This window comes from Dioscorea cayenensis, chromosome 14 (genome assembly GCF_009730915.1).
Source record: "Dioscorea cayenensis subsp. rotundata cultivar TDr96_F1 chromosome 14, TDr96_F1_v2_PseudoChromosome.rev07_lg8_w22 25.fasta, whole genome shotgun sequence".
In the NCBI taxonomy this organism is placed as follows: Eukaryota; Viridiplantae; Streptophyta; class Magnoliopsida; order Dioscoreales; family Dioscoreaceae; genus Dioscorea; species Dioscorea cayenensis.
Genome location: NC_052484.1, coordinates 9239688 through 9248330, shown reverse-complemented (window position 1 = coordinate 9248330; position 8643 = coordinate 9239688). Strand labels below are relative to the sequence as shown.

The following is an 8643-nucleotide window of genomic DNA, read 5'->3' as shown; positions in this document are numbered from 1 at the left end:
GTTTAATTTTATACTTACAACATTGTTTACATGTCTTTGTTCCGTTCAACCACGAAAGACTGTCGTGTGGAAGAATGACTCGTCGAGACCACACGGGCCAATCTATTCGACCGCTCGAGGGGAAGGAGATGGTCACGGGACGATGTGATGGGACGCATTCGTATGTATCTTGCAAAAGGCGATGAGCGTAGTGCCATATCGTTATAAGAGGCGCGCCTCCATCACACGGCCATCGGGTCTTGTTCATGTCAAAGCGAGGCGACGACGCATACGAATCCACGATGGCTATGATTGGAGATGCGCAGCGCAACTTGCATGAAGTGGACATCGTCATCCTCCCGATAATTATGAGTGGCCACTTCCATGTCGTCGTCCCTTGACAATGAAAAAAACAAGAATACAGTGCATTATTCTTCATGCCAAAGCGAAGAATACGATAAAAACGCGCTAGAAATGGTAAGTGTTTTAATAATTTGTGTTTGTGTAATAGTGTTCGATAAATAATCGGCATTCTAATATGAACTTGTATATCTCAACAGTGGAACCTATTCGACATCCCAGTATCGACATGGAGTTGGGCGAGTCGGCGACCGCAGTACCCGCTTGTTCACGACAATCGAAGCCCCACGACGAAAAAAAGGAAGTGTCGATCGCAGCGTCTATGTCATGCGGTTTATCGAGCAGTTACTCACCGGTGAGAAGCTACGGGTACCGCAGACTGACGTCCCTTATCTGCGATTAAGGTATGTTTCCCGCATACTTAGGGAGGGAGGCGGACGCATCACGACCCGGAGGGAGTCTTGCAAGCGGGTTCTTAGTCATTCTTTCTATATTTGTATACACGATTCTTTCTTTAATAATCCAGATTCATTGTTTAACATACACTTTCGGTGTTTAAGTATATAGTTCATTGTGTAAATATCAATGTAATTGTTTAAACTCCGCTTTTCATCGTGTAAAACGAACCGAGGAGGAGTGTACGTAAGCGGGGTCATAGTCATTGTATAGGGTGTAATAGTTTCAAATGTAAACCAGTTTTAAATTCAATTCATTTTTTTCGGAAAAAAACATGACAAATTTTGTCAATGTAAATGTACATGTATCTAAATTCAATTAAATTCATTACTGTTTCGTTTTGAGGTTCCGTTCTTGTTGGATGATATTGTAGTCCGCGAGGTACATTATCGGGTAGGGTTCTGCTTTTTCATTTTTCATTTTTCATTATCGGCTAATATCAACATTCATTTTAATCGTATAATGATAACTTTTTGCCCTTTTAACTTTCGTTTTCTCTGTTTAAGTTTAGGTTTCTCTGTTTAAATTTAATATTTTCTGTTTAAAATATCCTTATTATTTAATAATATCAATGTAATTACAACAAAAATATACTTAATATTTTTTGTTTAAAATATCCTTATTACTTAATAATCTCTTATAGAGTGTAATGTAATGTTCCGATTTTTATGTGCGACGGGAGTGGAAACGCTTGGGGAACCGAGCGTGTATTAATTACGCTTGGGGAACCGCTAGCACCATCCCGTTGTACATTTTAAGCGGATACAAATTTATTTTAAACGATAAAAAAATAACGAGTTAAACGAGAGAATAAAAATATTTAAAAGCGTAAGAGATATATTTAAATATAAAGTTCAATATTTAAACAATAATAAGAAGTATATACACAATGCCTAGTCGACAGCATGATTCATTCCACGATCCGCGATTGTGACTCGAAACGTGGCAATGGCTACAACGCAACTCTGCGGACCTCGGGACGCTACGACTCGATCCTCTTTCGTCTAGGGACACCCGAGTTGCCTTCTCGTCACAAAGTGGTCGCAAACGCGAGTCAGCGATTTTTCATCCATCGGCTCGTCATTGTCCGGTATGAGGGAATATAGCTTCCTTATACGCCATTTTTGAAGTCGAAGCTTCCTTCCACAGTCACCCGGTGTTTCTCGTTCTTCAGTAATTTGAAGTCAAAATTCCTTTTTGATTGCAAAAAATTCCTAAGTGCGTCTCGAAATGTTCAACGCCTTCAAAACATTGTCCAATATCCAACGACAACACTTCGACTTGATCGGATGAGGAAGGAAGGCATGCCACACCCTCGAGCTCGCCATGATGTGGAGAAATGGTTAGCGCAGATTCGAATTCCCGCCAACACTTTTAGTTTAAACGAACACGATCAATATTTAAACAGAGACACAAAAATATTTAAACGATAAACATAAATCTTAAAGCGTGAACATTAGCATTGACACGGAAATATCGAGACCCCATCGCTCACATATTTCGGGCCTAACACCGATTCCCAAGAAGTCGTGCCGTGAACATTAGCACTCGTCCCCTCCCCGTTAGTATCTAGCAATAGCACAAAAAAACTCTCCATAATTTAATCGGAAGAGCTAAAATTGAATACACCAAATGAGAAGAAGAAAAGAAGAAGAAGAAGAAGAAGAACAAGAACAAGAACAAGAAGAACAAGATATGAGTCTTCTAAACTTTGTTTGAGAAAAAAAGCAAGCGAGGAGAAAAATTGAAAAAAACTATGCATAAAGAAAGTTATGATTGGGCGCCATTTTTCCACCTTTTGCAAGGGCAAAAAGGAATTTCATATCGTGGACCCACTTCAACTTACCGGGGGGGTTAAAAAGGAATGTAAAATATAACGGAGGGCTGTCCGGGGTGTGTAAAAGTTGGAGGGGGTTTTTGGGAAGTTTTGAAAATCACGAGGGGTGAACAGTAATTTTCCCTTATTAATAATATATATATAAATAAAATTATTTTATTTTAAATGGCGAGATAAAAGATAAAACAAAACAAATCAAATAAATCAAATATATATAATAAAATAAACCAAATTAGATAAATATATATATATATATATATAAAATCTGATAGTATATATATATATAAATCGGATAAAACAATAAAATAATAATAATTGTAAAATAATAAAATACAATGAAACAATAAAATCGGATATATATATATGTATATATATAATAAAAAAAATCAAATCAGATAAATAATGATAATAATAATAATAAAAATAGTAACGATAATAATATTAATCAAATCTAATAATAATAATAATAATATCAAACAAAAAAAAATATATGAATATAAAAATTAAAAAAAAAAATGAAAATAATAATAAATATAACAATAAAATAAAATAAATAATAATACACATATACATATATATATATATATATATAATAAAATTTCGAAATCAAATATATATATTTATATATCTGTTTGGTCGTACGTGGTCATGGGACGAGAAAGATCGCCGTCACCAATCGTGATAACTGCCCACGGTCGTCCACGACGAGGGCCACGATCAAAGAAAACTGCCTCACGACCTTCACAACTGACACCGGACTGGTCTTTATAAAAAAGGGAGGAGCATTTTGGTCTCCTCTCGGTGAAGCATATACCTATATAAAAAAGAAAAGAAGACGGAGGGAAAATTTTGAAAGGACCAGGGGGCTTTCTCGATAGAAGAAGAAGAAGAAAGGAAAGAAAGGAGAGGAGGACGAGCGGTTCGAAGACACCAGGGAGAAACTAAAAAGCAAAAGGAGACGGAGGAGAAGAAAAGCTGAAACCAAAAGCAAAGATAAACAGAGGAAACGACAAAAGAAAGAAGATAAAAAAAAAAGAAGAGGACGTCAGCCGAACCTAGAAAGAAGAGGATTCGGGAATTCTCTCGTCCAAACATATACTCAAGGAGAAGAGGAGAACAAGACCAGCAAAAGAAGAAGAAAAAGACCGAGAAGACCGACGGGGACCAACGGGAGGAGGACAAGGTTGAGAAGACAAGGCCGGCCACGTTCGCCGCTTTCGGAGCTCGTCGTCATGGATCCCTCCAAGTTCATCGATGGCGACACCACCCTCTTCCTCCCCGACACCGTTTGTTGTCATCAAGCGAAAGTCCAGACCGCACGCCGCACACGATCTCCCATCAGAGGAATGATTGGAACAACGCTACAAAAGGAAATGCGATCGGACGGGCCAGAGACGGAGGAGAAAAGAACGGACAAAGGAGGACCGGCTGAGGAAGAAGATGAAGAAAAAGAAGAAAGTTCTCATCCTTTCCCTATCTCTCTCCCTACCAAACTTATATAGATATATATAAAGAAAGAAAGATTGCTGCCCGCTATCGCCGTTGTCCATTATCATTGTTGCTGATGTCGCGTCACCCAATCACCGTAAATGGACGAATTAAGAAGCGAGAGTTAAGCCCTCCACAGTTGATCGTTGGTAGTGACGGAGCCAAAGATTAGAGCAAGGAGGATGAAAGTGCTTCACCGGAAGGCCATCATGTTGCTGGTCGTTGATAAGCAGCTCGATCATTGTACGTCCGGAGGAGGCATGCCGGTTCTGATGGTACAACCAGCTCTCGCCAGACGTGGAACGCCGGTCGTTCACCGCGATGAGGATATCATCATCGTCCGTGCTCATGTATGATTCGGCAGTAGATAGACAACGATCGAGCAGCTGCTCTCTGGTCGAACCGACAACGTAATTAAGAATCAATAGAACTCTATACTAAAGTGGATCTTATCCAATTCTGCGGTCACCCACGCTAATTCTAACATGGATTAACGTTTGCTGTTCTATTTACGGATGCGAATAGGCTTATCTTATGCTTTGCATCTGATGAATATATTATTGTTAAGATTATAGATGAATGTGTGAAGATGGATCAAACTTTCGTTTCAAAGATCGTGAGAAGAAACCTGGTGTTTGTGATGGCGGATGAACAAGCAGAGGCAAGAGTTAAAATACTGTACAAACCTGTTAGACTATGAATGAAGAGATCTTAGCGCTTAGATTTGCGACCAAGAAAGAAAGTAATGAAGCAGCACCAAAAGCTGAGCATATTCAAGAAGATGATTCTGAGATTAGATCTCTCAAGACAACTGCTAATATATATATATATATATATATGAAATCATAGAAGAGGTGATTTTCAAGAATATTTGCATGCTAATGATGTACCTGGGGAATGAACAGGTCGGCATCAAGATGACGACGTTCAAGAAGCGACATTCAAAGACTGACAATGGGGAGAGGAACCAGTTGGTAATATATATATATATATTCTCATGCATGAGTCCTATATTATAAAAGAATACATATATATATATATATATAATCACATGCAAGCTAGTTTTTCCAACATAAATTCATGCGTCTTTGACCTGAGACGCAAAATGCATAAATGATAAGGAGACATGTCATGATATGTATTCATGTGATTCATTTCCTGAGCTATATATTCATGATGGCCCACTTGTATTATCCCATGTGCAAAACAATCAATGCCCTTTATTTTTGTCATACCCTGGTGTATGTATGCATCTCACTATCTATGTAACTGATAACCTTGCATATATATGTGCGTTGGATAATAATGTTTGAGGGTACAACATTATGGATGTTACTAGATACTAGTAAAAGAATTATGGGGCTGAGATGTTGATATTAATATATATATATATATATATATATATATATATATACCCTAACAAGCTGGTGGAATCAAATATGCAAGAATCAAAGCATTTACAAAAATACCTGCTTCTCCATATTTTATATAAATCATTGCTTAAGTCAATATCCGATTAATGGTTAAAGAAATGCATGGCAAATTCGAAGAGTGATTAGCAATGACAATTGCTTTTATTTTAGAAATTCGTTGGGTATTTCTTCCAAAAAATTTATGGAGATATTTGATGCCGAGGATAAGATTGAAATATTTAAAATAAAAAAAAAATAAATAAAAAAAAAATAATAATAATAAATAAGTGGGTCCCACCATGAGAGAAATATGCATAGAAATGAATCATGTATACATGCATACTTACGTGCATGTTATATAAATAAAATAAATAAATAAAATAAAATAAAATAAATGAGCCCACCTAACTGACACATGGGATTATATGTATAAACATTCCAAGAGCAACATACTATATTAAAGGAGAATGGATGCACATAGTATGCTGCTACCAATGATGATGATGATGCTATCAATGATGATACTGATGCTAAACATGATGATGATGATGTTAGTGATGATGCTGATGATGATGCTACCAATGATGACCTTGGAGATAATGATAATGATGGTGATTATGCATGGAGTTTAAATAAAAATGGGAAGTGTGCATGGTGACCTGTGAATAGAGTTTGTTTCAAAAAAAAAAATTTATGAAAGGCCCATCGAATGATCATGCAAGCTATATTAAAATAATGTTCTCCTAACTATATATGTTGATATACCAGTATTAATCTAAAAGTGACAAAGTTAAAGGGTAATCAAGCAAATTTAGGCATTTTATTACAACAAATTGCCTTCATTGCCTAGCTGCCTCGAACTTAAACTAGGTTGCTTGATGATGAAATCTGGACCCTTGATCAAACCTTTAAATGATATTTCATTCATTCACTCTGCCTCGAACTAAAACCATGTTTGCTTGATGATGAAATATGGACCCTTGATCAAACTTTTAGATGATATCTCACTCATTGCCTAGTTGCCTCGAACTTAAACTATATTGCTTGATGATTAAATCTGGACTCTTGATCAAATCTTTAAATGATATCCCATTCATTGTCTAATTGCTTCGAACTTAAGACAATGTTTCTTGATGATGAAATCTCAGCCCTCCGATCAAATTTGAATCGTTTATCATGCCTTGAACTTAAAACAATGTTTCTTGATGATGAAATCTCAGCCCTCCGATCAAATTTGAATCGTTTATCATGCCTCGAACTTAAAACAATGTTTCTTGATGATGAAATCTCAGCCCTCCGATCAAATTTGAATCGTTTATCATGCCTCGAACTTACGACATGTTGTTTGATGATGAAATCTCAGCCTTTTAATCCTATCCCTTGATCCAAACTATTCATCATATTACCCTCAAATCTAAATAAATTATATGCTCCTCATATTTATTGTCCAATCCCTTTGGATAAATAAACCACACTGAAAATATTCAATAATGAGATATATATATTTCAATAAGGCAACAAGGCATGTAATGTGGTGATGAGATACATGCAATGGTTATGCTCATATATAACATATATATGGATATACAAAAATCAAACTCAAGACATCCAAGTCAAGGACCCAAAGAGTTTTATAGGTCAAGACTTGAAGAAAGTTTCACAAGCATAATAGCCAAAGCTTATGGAAAGTCAAAATCAAGTTCATGATTCGTCAACATAAAGAATCTAGAACGTTAAATATAAATCAAATTCAAAAATAAAAATAAAAATAAAAAAATGTGTAAAAATGTTCGAGACACAAGTTCGGACATAGATGCATAAGTCAAGATGATTCCAAATTCCTTGTATTTCAATGAAATCCGTGAATTCATATTTATTGAAATAAATGAAATTGATTATCACAACTTGTTTCCTTTTTCACACTTATTTCTTAATCGGAGGTTCCTGCGATTATATCCAGGGTAATTAACATTAAGGGCTTGCCCCTAATGGAAGTCATGAACCCATAATCTCTTGAAGTCATAAAAAAATTAAATTTGATTTGTGATCCATTTATTTTAACCGGTCTAACCCTAATCAAAGGCCGGGTGAGAAAAAAGGAGTCCACAAATAAGAATGCATGTTTCTCATTCATTTTTTTATATTTATCATACGTGTATATATACTTCAACTTCATCTCATGCATGTATGCATGCATGCATAAAAGGCAACATAGTAAATTATATCGATGATGTCATTTATGCGAACAGGCTTTCAGGCTTAATTCTGTCCATATATGAAATTCGGTGATCCTTGAAATTTTTTTATTTTTTTATTTTTATGCATGCAAGGCAATATGATAGCCAGAATATAACAAAATTTATTATACACAAGTATGACTTAGTATAGGTGATATAAACTTCTAACATCCAAGAGACAACCAAATCAAGGGAGTTGTGAACAAAGATATACTTTCCTATTATCAAACCAGTAAAGCAACCTGCACTATCTATCGAAGATCCAAGAAGATGCCTTCATATCATCACTTCTTCCAGGCTAATGCAGAGGCAACTCCCCCAACCAGAAGTCCAACAGCAGTGGCAGCGATTCCGACACCAATCACACCATCTTTGGTGATCCAATCTTCGACAACCTTCTTCAGAGTAAGTGCCCGCGTCTAATCAGGAGCAATCTCCAGACGGCGACCCAAGAACTGCCGGCTCTTTGAATAATCTCCACTTCTGTAATATCCAACTGCAAGAAGATTAAGCTTCTCCCTGAATTGTGACGAACTGTTTGAGCCATCCCAAAGGAGCTTCAGGTATGCCAATTCCTCGGTTCACATCCTCTGGTTGCCTAGATAAAGCTTCTCCCTTGTAAGGCTTTCAGCTCTATGTTCTGCACTTCCAGCCCGAGCAACCTCTCGCTCACAACCAAAGATGATGTCACGGTCACACCAGGGGATGCTGCAGTCCTTCTCTCCTGATTTATTTTATTTTATTTTTTTTACTCCTTCATTCTTTTCTTTTTCTTTTTTTTTTTAAATCTTCTATTTTTTTATCTTATTTTTTTTTGTTTGACTGCCACCCCTTGTCCATCATCTTCTTCACAGAGACCTTTAGCTTCTTCCAT

General features: G+C 36.5%; 1 pseudogene; it reads right to left on the bottom strand.

The window, feature by feature from the left end:
• Window positions 1–8053: 8053 nt before the first annotated feature.
• Window positions 8054–8643, bottom strand: LOC120276097 (annotated as a pseudogene).